This window comes from Nicotiana sylvestris, chromosome 9 (genome assembly GCF_000393655.2).
Source record: "Nicotiana sylvestris chromosome 9, ASM39365v2, whole genome shotgun sequence".
Classification (NCBI taxonomy): domain Eukaryota; kingdom Viridiplantae; phylum Streptophyta; class Magnoliopsida; order Solanales; family Solanaceae; genus Nicotiana; species Nicotiana sylvestris.
Genome location: NC_091065.1, coordinates 140,421,862 through 140,436,952, shown reverse-complemented (window position 1 = coordinate 140,436,952; position 15,091 = coordinate 140,421,862).

Here is a 15,091-nt window from a genome sequence, read left to right as displayed (position 1 = left end):
ATAAAAGGTCGCTTCGACCCAAGGCGTAAGAGCCATTGTCACCAACACACACTAAAAGGCCGCATCGACCCAAGGCGTAAGAGCCATTGTCGCCAGCCCGCACGAATACAAAACTTGAGGGTCGAATGAGCTCGAGTCGAAATCCGACTCAGAGACTGAACCCAAAATAGTTAACTATATATGCTTAAGGGCAAGGCGTAAGAACCATCGTCGCCAGCCCGCATAAAAGGTTGCTTCAACCCAAGGCGTAAGAGCCATTGTCGCTAGCCCACATAAAAGGTCGCTTCGACCCGACACGTAAGAGCCTAAGGGCCAACATGAAATTTTAAAACATGAGGTTCAAATGAACTCGAGTCAAAATCTAACTCAGAGACTGAGCCTAAACTAATAAAAATGCTAAGAGCAAAAGCATAAAGGCTCAAATGACAGCTTATACTAAAAGGGCGTGCCGACCTAATACGTACAAGTCACTATCACCAGCGCTAATATCAAAGGTCGTGCCGGCCGGATACGTAAAAGCCAGGTCGCCCGACAATAGCAAAGCCCGGGGGTCTAACCCGAGGTCTGGGACCTTGGGTCAAAAGTTAAAATACATTGCATAGTATTTCCGAAAAACAAAAGAGAAATAAGGGATAGGAAACAAAAAGCCTTCTTATGGCCCCCAGGGGGGTGTTTACAAGTCTTGAAAATACCCTTACAAAGAGAGAATCGAATAGAATCCTAATCTATCATTGAGCCTACATCTTCGATGTCTCCACCAAAGGTCGTTCCCTAAAGCTATGGGTCCTTCAGTGACCCCTTTTTGACAATTTCTTCCCCTCCGAGGGCTCCGCCTTCATCTTTATCACCTCCTGAGTCACTGCCCGGCTGTTACAACCCATATCCACATGTGTTAGTTCATGCCATATATTAGTTAACATAAATCCAAGAAGGAATTATCTTTGAGATGATAAGAAGTCAATCCTATTGGTCTTAAGTGATACAAGAGTGTATAAGGGTGATTAACAAGTATTAGAAGTTAAATGAATCAAGGATGTTGTAACTCATATTTTCAGGTAAATCTAGCGGTGCTTAATACACTCAAGAGGTCATGTATTAAGGTTATTTTAATCATATAATATCCGTATCATAAGTCTTTAAGTCAAACGAGTTATGAAACAAAAGTCGACAAAAGTTGTCGCAACTTAGGTTCATAATTTTACTTAAACATTAGGTCAAATATTTCTAATCTTTTCTCCTAATTTACAAGTAATTACAGGGTGATCTACCAACCAAATTAAAGATCTATGAGTATAGTTTCCAACACATTAAACTGTTCATTGATACGATCTCGGAGTAGAGAGATATTTGCATTTTTGCGAGACCGCGCCAAACACCTCTCTATGGGGCCCACTAAGGTGGTTTAAGATATTTGGACCTATATAGGATGCCTCAAACCCGTTTTATGTCATTTCTTCTCACTATTTTAAGACCTTAGAACCCTAGGAACATCCTCTCAAGGTTCTCTCAAGATTCAAGACCCAAAAAGGGCAAACAACACAAATCAAGTGTCGGGAATTCCGTGGCGCTAGTAAGTCTCTTGTTCTTCATATTGTTGCTCATTTTTGTGTCGTTACAGCTCGTGTGGGAGGTTGTTTTAAAGGGTTTATGTTCTGTAAATACTCCCTCATATTATTAATATCAATCCTAGGTGATTTCAAGCCTTCTAAAGTGATTCTAGTGCCGAAAAACACTAATTGATCGCTAGTTTCGCTTTTTTGTTGTTGTGGCAGCATTGGAGGGATATTTCATGGAAATTTAAGGTCAAATTGGAGTTGTTATTTCTGTATAAAGGTAAGGAACCTCTTACTCTATATGTATTTAAGATTATCCAAGTTGCGGCTAAGCCATTGAAGCTAGAACTTGTGAGATATATATCGAAAGGCTTGGTAGTAATGTTATTGTTTTGTGGACTGTTTTGCGTTGTTGTTGGGCTGCGTATTTTACTACTATCTTGTGGAGTTTTGGAGGAGGAAGGGTGTGGATAAACACCATATATATGTAGGGTTATGGGCTGATAGTTATTCGTAACATTTCTGGGTCGTTTGACACGACTACGGTGGTCGTCGTATGTATGGAGTGATTAGGCTGTGCGTGGACTATTTTGGGAGGCTCAATATATTTATTATTGATGTTGTTTGGGCTGTTTGGTGATTGTTTTGAATGGTGTGAAGTCATATATATAGGGGAGGTTCTGTCCATTTCATCGTAAAATAGGTTGTGGTCGATACATAATAGTAATGACGGTTAAATGATAACGATAGTATCGTTTCTCTTATTGTAGACTAAGGAGTTTTGACAATTGCATAGCTTGAGATTGGGGCAGTATATACAAGGTATGTGAGGCTATCCCTTTCCTTCTTTTTCACGACTCCGATTGTACATAATGTAATGAACGAGCTTCCAAGATACTCTACTCTTAGAAGCTAGCAGTACTTACACTGTTTTCCCTCTTATGGAACGATTAATGTTAACGTTGCTTCTCTTATTCTTATGTTATCAATGTTGTTGGTACTTCCTAATTCTTATAAGGTTCATAGTGAAGAGTTAGTCCTAATAACGTGTACAAAGGATACCGACCTTACATCACTCCGAAAGGTTTAGAATGTGATTCCATGAGTCGAGCATGCATTATATATATATGTATCTATTTTACTCTACCGAGCCATGCTATAGTTGGCCGGGTACGACACCTATTGTGCAACCATTGATCACTTGGGTTTTACCGAGCTCCACGTGGCCGGGTACGATTCTACCGAGCCTTATGATGGCTGGGTACGTTTTTTTACCGAGCCTATTATGGCCGGGTACGATATGATGATGATGATGCCCACATAGGCGAATGTTTTAAAGATGTTACAGGTTGTATATTCTCTATCCTTGCTTACATTACTGATCGTATTTATGGTTCCCTGCCTTACATACTCAGTACTTTATTTGTACTGATGTCCTTTTATTTGTGGACGCTGCATGTCGTGCTGCAGGTCCTGATAGATAGGCAGGTGTAGCTCCCCCACCACAGTAGGCTGTCCAGTTCAGCGGTGATTGGCGAGATCCCTTCTCTGGACTTGCCTTGGTCTTGGTATGCATTTTTGTTATAGACATTATGGGTATGTCGGGGCCCTGTTCTGGCTATATTGCAGCACTTATGTTCCTTTAGAGGCTCATAGATAGGTGTCGACTCATGTATAGTTTGGTATGCCTTGTTGGCTAGTTTTTGTTGTATAGTCTTTCATGGTAGCGTGGTAGCTCATACCTTATATATAGTTTCTTGATTGTCTGGTCATCCCATATTATATATGTTCATGCCATCAGTTTTTGTTATTGGTTGTCCATGATCCATGTCTACCATTTATATTGATCTCGTCACCCGTAAAAGATAATAAACAAGGTTAGATAAAATGTACGTTGGTGCTCGGCAAGTATGGTCGGGTGCTAGTCATGGCCCTCCAGTTTTGGTCGTGACACCGGTGCACCTCCGAAACCAAGCAAGGCAGCATCTCTCTTCTCTAAGGTCTTCACACTCTCGAGCTTGGCAGGCAAAATGATATCTCCTGCATGTATGCCCCAAAAAGTATGCCTCCGAGATCCCAATTGAGCACGCTCCACACCTTGAGACAATTTCGGTTTGGCCTCCTTAGGCACCCTCCCATCTTGAGCGCTTGTCGCAATGGCATCCTCTCCATGCAAAGATATAAGCGCCTCGATTTCAATTTTGATCGCGGATAATGCAGCTACCAACTCAAAATGGAGACCTCTGTACTTGTCACTATCCTTCCTCGCATAACTATGCTGACGCCCAACTAAGGTCGTCTTCTCCTAGAGGGCATCCCTCTCGGAAGTTATCTCTCTCACATGCCGTTTGAGTTCGGAGACTTTGGAGTCTCTAGCCTGGAGCTCCTCCCTCAGTATGGCACATTCCTTCTCAAAATTAATGAATCAGATCCAGGATGTTAAAACAATGGAACCTGGCAGAACATTCAGATAATGGCAAACGGGGGCTAGGTAACCTGTTTAGTAAGGTGAGCCTTCTCGCGCTCATGACGGGTCACCTCAGCCTAATACCGGGTGAAAGTCTGACAGTAAAGCACCTTGTCCTGAAGCCACAAAACAGACAAGGTAGAAAAACAAAGGTCAAAGCAACCGAGGCCTGAGCAACATACAGGATTCGCAAAAATTACTTGCTTGCAAAGCCTGATCATCTTACCAAAGGCGAGTGAAGAATCGATCTCAGGGATTCCCTCGGGAACGGTTGGAAGCCTTTAGAACACATCTCTGCCTTTGATGGCATCCTCGCATCAAAATATTCTTCAAGTGGGGCACTCGTACTCCCTTAGGAGGTAGGATCAGTCCCTAAAGGGAATTAATCACGGCCACGACACTAGGAGGGTCAATCAGGACCATCCCTTGTCCATTCAGGGCCCAAGAACTAGGCCCATCTGAACCACCCACCAAAGGCACCCCAGCGTGAGGAGAATTCTAGCTATTGGACAGCTCGGGGGTAGAACCCGATACTCCCTCAGTTATCTCTTCGCTACGAAGTTGGACTGCAACGACATCGTACTCCATCTCGGAAGCCAGTATCTCTACGGCCCAAGGATCGGCCAGGTTTATCCCTTCCTCTGGTGCTGTCGACAACCTATTTTCCCCCTCACCTTCAACTCGAGGGTTTCCTGTTGTTTCTGATGTTAGGGCTTCCAGGTCGACCTTCGTTTCTTTCGCTTTAATCTTCTTGGATTTTGAAGGCCCGTCCGACTGATCCATTTGCCTCTTCTTCCCTCCGTCGGGTAACAAATCACCCTCCCCACTAGTTAATGTTCCCTTCATCAAGGGGACTTCCCCCAAACCTACATAGATACAACAAGTAAGCACAGGTAACGAGAGCCCTGCCAGTAGCGATTTAGGTCGAAAAGAATGATTACAGCAGGGGTAGAGGCTCACCATGATCCTTAGATTCTCACTGGGGTTGGGATAAATCATGCCACACTCGCTCAGCATACGGGCAAATCGAGTCTAGAGAGCTGAACCAATTCGAGAGATTCAGAACCGCACAAGGATATCTTGCCATAGCTGCATTAGCAAGTAAAATTAAATGCCTAGAAGAACGTAGTCAAGGAGAAGCAAGGGAATGCTAGATAACGTGTCTACTTACGTTCCATATTCCACCTCTCGGGAAATGGCATCCTTTCCACCGGGATTAGGTCAGAATTCCTTGCTCAGACAAAGCGGCTTATCCATCCCTCAGTCCCGAGCTCCTCGGTACAGGCGAAGAGGGCCCTCGAGGCTCAACAGTGGAGTTTGATTAGACCCTCATGGAAGTGATGGGGGCTATACATCCTGTTCAGATGATCGAGGGTGAAGGGCATCTCCTTGATCATGTTCATATAGTACCTGATCATGTAAACAACACGCCAGAATGAAGTATGAATTTGGCCAAGGGTCACTTGATACCATTGGCAGAAGTTGAGAATCACAGGGTCCATCGAGGGCGAAGATGGCCACACCGACCCTACGGTAAATGGGTAAATATACACACTGAGAAAATGGGCTTTGTATGTCATAATATCCTCCTCCTAAGAAGGGATCTCCACAAGGACCGCATCCCCCAGCGACAATCAGCTCTCACTCTTCCGACGTCTATTATCGAGCTAATATACTAAGTCACAGTTCACAGTGCCCCAACTTCGAAGAAGGCTTCTCGACCTTGAAATTAGAAGCCACCGCAAAAAATCCTAGAACGCATTCCTCATCACGAGGAGGCATTGCTGCTTCACCTTGAGATAAAATAGAAGAAGATGAGGCCACATTCTTTTGAGAAACAAAGGCGGAAGATTTCTCCATAACTAGAAAATTCCAGAAGAAAAAGGGAAGTCACATTCCTAGGAAAGAACAAAAGTAAAGGCAGAAGGAACCTTTTTTGGTGTTTGGAAATGTGGTGAGTTGGAAAGAACGAGAAGGGTAGTATTTATAGAAGTCTCGCGTGCGCGTTGAAGGAGACCAAGGGGTAGTTAACTGCCATAATCAATGTGGAGGCCTTCAAGCGCTGTGTGTGCATCGTCTTTTGGCACCTTATGACTATCGTAGTTACAAGAGTATCAGAGAGGGAAAAGGTTCAAGGTTGTTTCTTGTCACTTTCACTCTAAGAAACACGGAGACTATCTATATACGGTGAAATCGGAGGGTCTAATTCCTCGTCATCGAGGTACCTCAGATGATCGTATCGAAGGCTCGAGGCTACGAGGCTACAGTCGAGTTTCCCCTCTCGAGGTTCATCGACGCTCGACCTCGGGGAAATGCAGACCAACGGGTATATTCGAAAAGAGGGGAGTCCACAAAGGGTGCAGCTAGAGCCGACAAAGTCTGTCAGGCTAGTTTGAGCCCGCATCATGACATCGACTAGCTGTCCTATCTCTATATCTTTGTTATAAATGCATTTGTACTATGCGAGGATCCCTAATTTTCTATATAAATGGGGTCCTTACAACATTGTAAAGATTGATTGCTCCATACCAAATAAACAAGAACATTCATTGATTTTATTGTAACTGTTAGTTATACTTCGATCAACTTCGATAGCTCTCAACTGAGCTCCGGAATCGACCTCGAGGCACCCCGAATTGACAAGCTCGAGGTCCCGATAATTAACCTATCGGTTTGGTTATCACCTTATCTATAACTCTCATTTTGTTTCTAAGCCTCACACACATAACATCAACTGCTTTACAACTAGCATAAAAATAGATCACGTATTTTTAGAGTCCCATAATCAAATTTAATTGTTATTACCATTTTTACGGTAAACAACCATAAATTCTTACCCTCATTTCGAGAAATGAGTTGGTGACTCGAATGTGATTACCAGAAGGCTATGTTAGGCCCCCGAAGTAATAGAAATCAACATGGTCTAGTGAACAAGATAAACTAAACATGAATTAAGGATAAGAAGATTTGATAATAGTCAACATCGTGAGAATTTTAGAGATAATGTTCCGGCAATAATAGAATGGACAACCAAAGGATAACCTTTTAAAGTTCACTTAGGAAGACGCTTCCCTAAAGCAAGCGCTATGAGCAAGGTTAAGCTTAAGGGACTAAGTGTGCCAGTTACACTAGGTATCACCCTTGTGTATAAGGAATTCAGTTATCCTTGGTATAGAAGAATTACCATAAGGTGAGTAAGGGTCATTATTGAAGTGAAAACACGCCAAAGATGAAGATGTAACTATGGAATGGTAAAGGAAGAATGTGTAAAAAAGGAGAAAGGGATGAGGTTGCCTTTATTCAGATCCTACAGATATGTCGCGACTCTAGTAAATTATCCAAGCACGACACCGGGGAAAGGCAGTAAGAGTTCCCGGCCATGATGTTATTGATAAATAAGTGTGAATGAACACTAGATACATTAGGAACCGGTACGAGAGAGGTAATTTAAGACCAAGGAAATAACCTGAGAGAGATTACACGAAATATAGATATAAGAATGAACGAACGAGTAGTTAGTAGTTTTTTCAGGAAGAGCCTAGTTATGGCTACACAAGAGGATACATAGAAATCAACAAACTGTGCAAGATAAACATAGAGAACCCCAACATAGTTAATTCAGTCTCATAAATATGACGTAGTTAAAGATACCGTATAAGTGTTACGAAAAAAAGTACCACTAGGGAGATAATCAACAAAATTCAGTTCAGAAGCAACCCTACAAGCACAAAAGTGTGGATGTAAGTAACTAAGAATAACTATGAGTGAGTAAGAACATTAAAAATTCCTTTGGGTATACCACATAATAAGCTCGCAGCTTTATAGGAGTCAGAAGATCTCCCATAAGTCATGCATTGAATGACTGCTGAGGAAAAGAGGAAAAAGACTTCAACCTAAGCATAGTAACGTGAAGAAGAAATGATTTAGTAACAACAGTCTCCCTACAATATTGTATGCACTCCATAAGAAAGTGGCACATATCATGATTAATGAATGGGAAGTCAAAAGTGATATTTGATATCATATGAGTTACAGGGAATTCTGGAATTCGTGGGAACTAAGATAAGCCAAGTATCAATGCAGCAAGTGGCAGAACAACCAAGAAATGTAATTGCTTATGTTTAAAGGCAGCTGGGAAGGCTAAAAAGGAAATCTATGGTGCTATCAAGTTATCAGAAGGTTGCGAGTAGTATGAATAAATATTTGTAGGTCACAATCTAAAGAATGGTAGAGCAACAAGGTTTTAGGTAGATAGGAGTAAGGATAAGAAAAGGTGAGTGAGGAGGTGACAAGAATAGGTAAGGCCTTGTGATTAAACCCATCAACACAAGATTGCTTTTTGTTTCCGTAAGTTGTAGAAAGCTTAGTATAGCCTGAATGAACTCAAAGGAGTTTAAAACTAGGAGCATTTAGAAGATATTGAATGCTTCCCTAGTAGTAAAGTAAGGGTGTAATTGTGATAAATGATAAGAGGATGATGTTTTGGCCTTCGATTGACTAATGATTCAAACTGAAGAGATTTTATGAATTACACGGGATTAAAATACCCCCATAAGATGAATCAATTTGGGATGCTATGAAATACAATTACTGAAGTATAATATAATCCCTAGTGACAAATAATTTCATATGTTCCCCGATGAAACGTGATCCCTAGTGAAAATATATTACATATGAGGTTTCAAGTTATCAATGGTAGATTATAGAGCAACATTAAGGTTAATCAAAAATAGATGGATAAAAGTTCCAAAGTATGAGATGAGATTAGGTTGTCATTATTAAGATGAACAGTAATGAGGAAGCATTAAGGCCTAAGGGACTTAGATTTTTTTTTTTACATATAAGATAAGCAATGACAGAGTAAGCTGGATTTGGGTAGCAGACCTTGGTAATAATAAACCGAAGTAAGTGTTACGATATAGTATAAGCTACCAAGATGTAGTAAAGCATAAGTATAGATAATCGAGGGTATGAACCAATATGTAGCAATAGTCGTAAGTTCAACAAAGTACCAAGCGAAGAACTTCAGTACACCTATAGACTCCCAAAGGGACAGCTTGTCATAAATCTGTATATGTTCACAAAGTAAGGCCTAGATATTGGCTAAAAGCCGGAGGAAAAATGAGAGAACAGTCACATAGGCGCGCATACAAAGTCAAAGTCATATGGGTTACATGAAATAAGTTAACATTAGTTACGACATTGGAAGAATTCCGACCACAGGTCGTAGTGTGAGAAAGATGCCTAAATGGGGGAATACCCTGGCCTTTGGATTTATTCACAGAGCAAATGCCTAGATGGAAAGGAAAATATTAATGTATTTGTAGGAATTATATCTTTGATTGATAAGTGCATCAATCAACATTCGAGGATGAATTTTCCAAAGGGGGGAATGATGTTACACCCCTTGTTTTCGCACGTGAGAGTACGTCGTAAGTCAATTGATGTAAGCTCAAAAATGAGATTGTCACTGAAGGTATATAAAGTAAGTTAATCATGTTATCTTAGAGGTTAAAAATACATAAGATCATGGATGATAAGTACCAAGAGGGTTGAAAGGCTTAGAAGTTAAACAAATTGAAGAAAATAAGTTTCGTCAAAAGTCGACAAGTTGGAATGTTATAACATGTACTTTTGGGGTGAGACTATGGTGATTAAATTTATAATAAGGTTATGTTATGAACTATTTTAGTGATATTATAGTCGTGTGTTATGTTTTAAAGTCAAGCAAGCTGTAGAACAAAAGTTGGAAAAGGTCATCACAAGTTACATTCATAAATGTACTGAATATTAAGTCAAATGTAGATGTTCTTTTGTCTCAATATACTTGGAATTAAGGTATTATCTACATATTAAATTTAATTCTTTGAGTCTAGTTTCCAACGCCTTAAACCGTTTGTCGATACAACATTGGAGTAGAGAGATATCAGCATTTTCGCGAGACCGCACAAGCAGCTCGGTTGGGACCCACTTGAGACGGCAACCGGCCTTACATCTTTTAAAAGATGTTTCAGCCTCATTTTGGGTCATTTCGTCCAAAATAACTCCAAAAACCTCCCTAATATATCCCAAGAACCAAACTCAAGGGAAATCAACTCAAATCATCATCAAAGGTGTTAAAGACTAGAAGAGAATGCTTCTATGATGTTGTGGTGTGATTGAGGGTTATTATGATCTAAGATGAGATAGGGTTTTGAGTTTTAGCTACTGTCCAAGGTATGCATAACCTCTTCTTCATTGTACCTATGGTTAATCTTGTATTGGTTATGTTGTTTGAGTGAAAAACCATAAGGTAGCACTTGAAGGAACATGGGATATGGTTGTCTCTGAATATATGGCTTGTGGTGGATGGAAATTGTGAGAAATAATTTGATAATATTTTTCCTTCTGTTGTTAAGCTTTGTAGGTGTTAATTAAGTTGATTGAAGAAGAAAAGAGGAAAAACAAGTGATTGACGATAAAAATTAAGGTGCTAGACGTATGGGGATGTTCTGGAAGGCATTTTGTGGATGTTTTTAACTAGATATAATATAGTACATATAAGTATGATGTTTTGAAGGTTGTAAATTAATTTTCTGGAATAAGAGTTAGATTCGATTTATATCTTGTTATGAGTAAAAACGAGATTACCGCTCAATATGATTGTTAAGATAATCGGAAAAACTCATATTTGATCATATTGTTGTTGTTGCTATTGTTGGTTATAGTTACTGTTGTTGGGCTATTGATGACCCTTAGTGATCTTTGGGATGCATTAAAATAGGGGAGTTGTTGCCCGATTTTCTTTAAGTCATACGACTATCCAAATACGATGGTACGAAATTATAAGTTAATGAAAATGACATTTCACTTATTGTAGATGCAAGAAAATGTGTCGAGCTTAGTTGAGTATTAAGGATAGATCATACAGGTACGTAAGGCTATCCCTTCTTTTCTTTTGGCATGATCCATATGATACAACGAAACGAGCAAGCACACAAGTTTCACAAATTATTCTATTCTTAGAAGTACTAGGGTTGCCTATGTTCTTGATTCCCCATATGTCCTACAATCTTATCGTTTGTTCATGGGTCTCATGACATTTCAAAAGATCCAATTGAATTATTTAATTATGCATTGCATTTATTTATACCTGTATATTGATCCATAACCAAATTGCATTATATATGCGTATAGTGTATATATATATATATGGTATGGGGAAAGGTTATGGAGTTATATACGCTCCACCGCCTGATCAATTTGTATACATTTATGACTTTACCCACAGAGGCCGAGATAATATGATGGGATATCCTCAGAGGCTTGATAATATTATGTACGCATATACCTATGCATGATATGACATTTACATGCACATGCATGACATTATAAATGTTTTATGATTCATACAGTTATTCAAACTTACAGGCTGAGTATTTTACTCCATATTTATTTCATGTCTTTTATATACTACTTTTCATTTCTTACATACTCAGTACTTTATTGGTACTAACGTCTATTTTGCCCGGGGACGCTACGTTTCATGCCTACGGGTCCTAAAAGATAGGTTGACAGTCCTCATAGTAGGCTATAAGCTCAGCGGAAGGTGTTGGTGCACTCCACCAAGTTAATAGGACTGAGAGGAGGAGTGGGTAGAGGGCCCTTGGATCTTGTGAAATAAGATGATGATGCCAGAGTGCACGAACTAACCCTGGGAAAGGGAATAATAAAACAAAAAAATAAAACAAAAGGTAATCAAGTTAGTGAGGATTATAAAAATTATTGCAATACTTAAACACATAGTGCGGGAATGTAAAGCGTGTCCTATTTTGGGGACCTCTTTGTGACCGAGGTAGGCCTAGCGACAAACTGATTTGGAGAACTTAGAATGTTAAATGCCTCATTTTATTGATAAAGATAGTTGAATCCCAAAATGACACTAAATAAGCAAGAAATAAAAGTCACTAATGGCCATTAGCCTTATTACATTCATAAAGCGAAAAATAAATTCCTGTCTATTTGATCCCATACGGACCTTCCTCAAGTGGAATGCTCTCGTTGATCAAATCCTCCAGCTCGTGTAGGTTCGCCAGTAAAAGTGCCTTTGCCAGGTGTTCTCCTTCGTTTCCCTTAACGTTCTGGCAGTCGGTGACTCTCTTTCTAACTTTTCCTTCCAATTACAGCAGACAGTATTCTAGATATTCCAACTTTTCGCTAGCTTTGGCGGCCCTCTCTTTCCACTCATTGATTTGGTCATTTGAAGGAAGACTTTTCCACCAATCTAGCAAGAGTGGGGGCATGCTAACCATACCTAAACTAGGGACCTCGTGCCTCATTTTCTGCAAGACGAACAAGGTTAGGCCCTTACCCCCACCAGACTCGACTATTTAATATGAACAATTAGCATGATGCATTTAGTTCTCCAAATAAATGCACAGAACGTGATGATGTCTGTTTAGGTTTAGAGAAATCCAGTGGACTTTGGACAAGGATATCTTAAAAGATCATTATGTGGATAACATAACTGACCCGGCTAGCTTTGACCATGATGCATGCACAATTCAAATAGAGTAAGGTTTCTATGGAGTTTTAGACTGGTACCTTTAAGCGGACAATTCAAGGGGGAAGGCACGGAATTGTCGACTGCACCGCTGATCAACTAGTTTTACCACAAATAAACTTTTCCGAATGTAGGGGTAATGATATAGGAAGAGCACAATCACTCATCAAGCGTTACTATAGTATTTGTTTGGCACGAGTGGAGTATTATGTAGAGAATGATTATGCAGTAATTAAAGGCATGTTGACATGTATTTGCACATTAAGGAAGTGATAAATACAGCAGTTTCATAATTTAAGGAAGTTATAAAGGAAAGAAACAAGAAAGATATGTCAGTTTTGCTTTTGAAAAAGAAATCAAACGCTTAAAGAAATTAAACAAATAATTGCACGTATGAGAGGCACAAATTCACAAAAAAATGGTACGAAATGGTAAAAGCCTAAATATCCCCAACAGAGTTGCCATGCTGTCGCGCCCCCTTTTTCCTTTCGCGGAATCGGGTTCGTGACAATTTGGTTATGGGGCAACTCTTTCCTTTTGGAAAGGGGTTTTGCAATTTTGGAGAGTCACCACCTAACGATTTTTAAGGTGCGTTAGGGCACCTATGGGGTTCATTTATAACTACGCTTGGTAACTAGAGATAGGTTAAGGGCTTGAAATTATCTTAAGGAGAAGGTGTTAGGCAACCCTCTGGATCCATTAGTGTGGTTCTCCGCCAGATAGTTTTTTGTGAATTTGTACAATTAGCAAATAAACAAGTATGGATCAAATAGTAGGGGATTTGAGTTTAAATACACAAGTGTTTTAAAAACAATTGGCCAAAGGCAAAATTTTGAAAAGAATTACAATCTAAAGCATGCTTATGAATGTAAAGGGGTGTCCTAAGTTTTCTTATAATATAGATCACATCAATGTAGTACTCGGTATGACACTCCTCAAAGAGGGGCTACACGTGGTATTAACGCACCGGTCATCATATCCATATCTACCTTTTCCCGCCCCATGAAGGTGATTAAAGCGAGGGTTGGTATCGACCCCTATTGCATGCTGATACCCGTCCCTTCCTACCAGTCCAGGAGGAATTTAGGTCTTCTATCCTGTAAGGTCCCGTAAAATTTCTACTCAAGAACCTTTGGATTGATTTGTGCATTAAAATATTAAGAAATTATTTTTTCCAGAAAAGTGCATTTCCTCAGTCCATTATGCGGTCTCATAATAGATATTCGGACTGCATAGTCGCCGCAGAGTCAGACAGTGTGACGGTTACTTTGAGGTCAACTATGCGACCAATTATGCGATCACATAATCGATATGCTGGCCGCATAGTTATCGCATAATCCCCTTGGAATTTTTGTGAGAAGCAGTTCTACGGTGCATTTTGCGACCGCAGAATAGGTATGCGGACTGCATTTTTGTCCCATACCCAGACAGTTTGTTCAGGTTTTGGGACCATTTTTGTGGTCCATTTCGCGGGCCGCATGTCCATTATGTGATCGCATATGCAATCGCATATTTTGTTAGTGCTCCTATTTTCTAACTTTTAAAACCCGACCCCATCCCATTAAACACACCCCATTGGAACTATTTTAGGCAATTTCACAGCAAATAGAGTGAGAAAGGAAGTTCCAGAGTGAGAGGGTGATCTTCAACAATTCCCCACTCAATCCTTGCCTAAGCCCTTGAAGATTTTCAAGTAAAGCTGCTAAGCCTTCACCCCAAGAGGTAAGAACTTGAGCCATAACCCTTGGTTTCGAAATTCACACTAGAATGAGTAATTAGCTTGGGGGTTCATGGGTATAAGAATGGATTTTCTTGCATACATAAATAATAATAGGGTATGGGGAGGTTGTGAACTAAAAATATAGCAATTGGGGTGTAAAATAATAGAAATCTCTCACAAATTAAAAGGGTCCTATCATCACGATGATCACCTAGTGCTTGATAATGTGCTCAAATGAGCTAGAATGTTAATCATGTCTCTAATTCTTGGTTTAATTTGTAATTTCATAAAATAAACTGAAGTTGCTAATGGTCTCGGAATTTTGTAAGAAATTAGGAAAAGCTTTATTGAGGTATGTATGGCTAAAAACCCCTCCTATTAGAGATTGAGCTCTGTTGGCATGTGTATGTGCGAATATGGTAAGACCAAAAACTTGATTGATGTATTGATTGTTATTTCACATGGATTAGTTTTGAAATTGTATATATATACATGAAAGGTGTGCATCATTCTATGCAAAGTACTATTCTAGATATCTAAGGATATGCAAAGAATATGAACCACGTGTTGAAATTGCCTAGACTTCACGCCAAGATTTAAAACTGAGATTGTCATGCTAATTATGTGAAATCTTACCTATGCTTACAACTTGAATTGCTTGTTTATGTGCCTATGATCATAAACTGCAAGGTTGACATTTAAAGTGGAAATGATGTGATAATTGTGGCCCTAAGCGCCGATGAATTGGTATGACACATGTGAAATAAAGATTCAAATGAGATGATTAATGAGAAAGGAATAACGCCTAG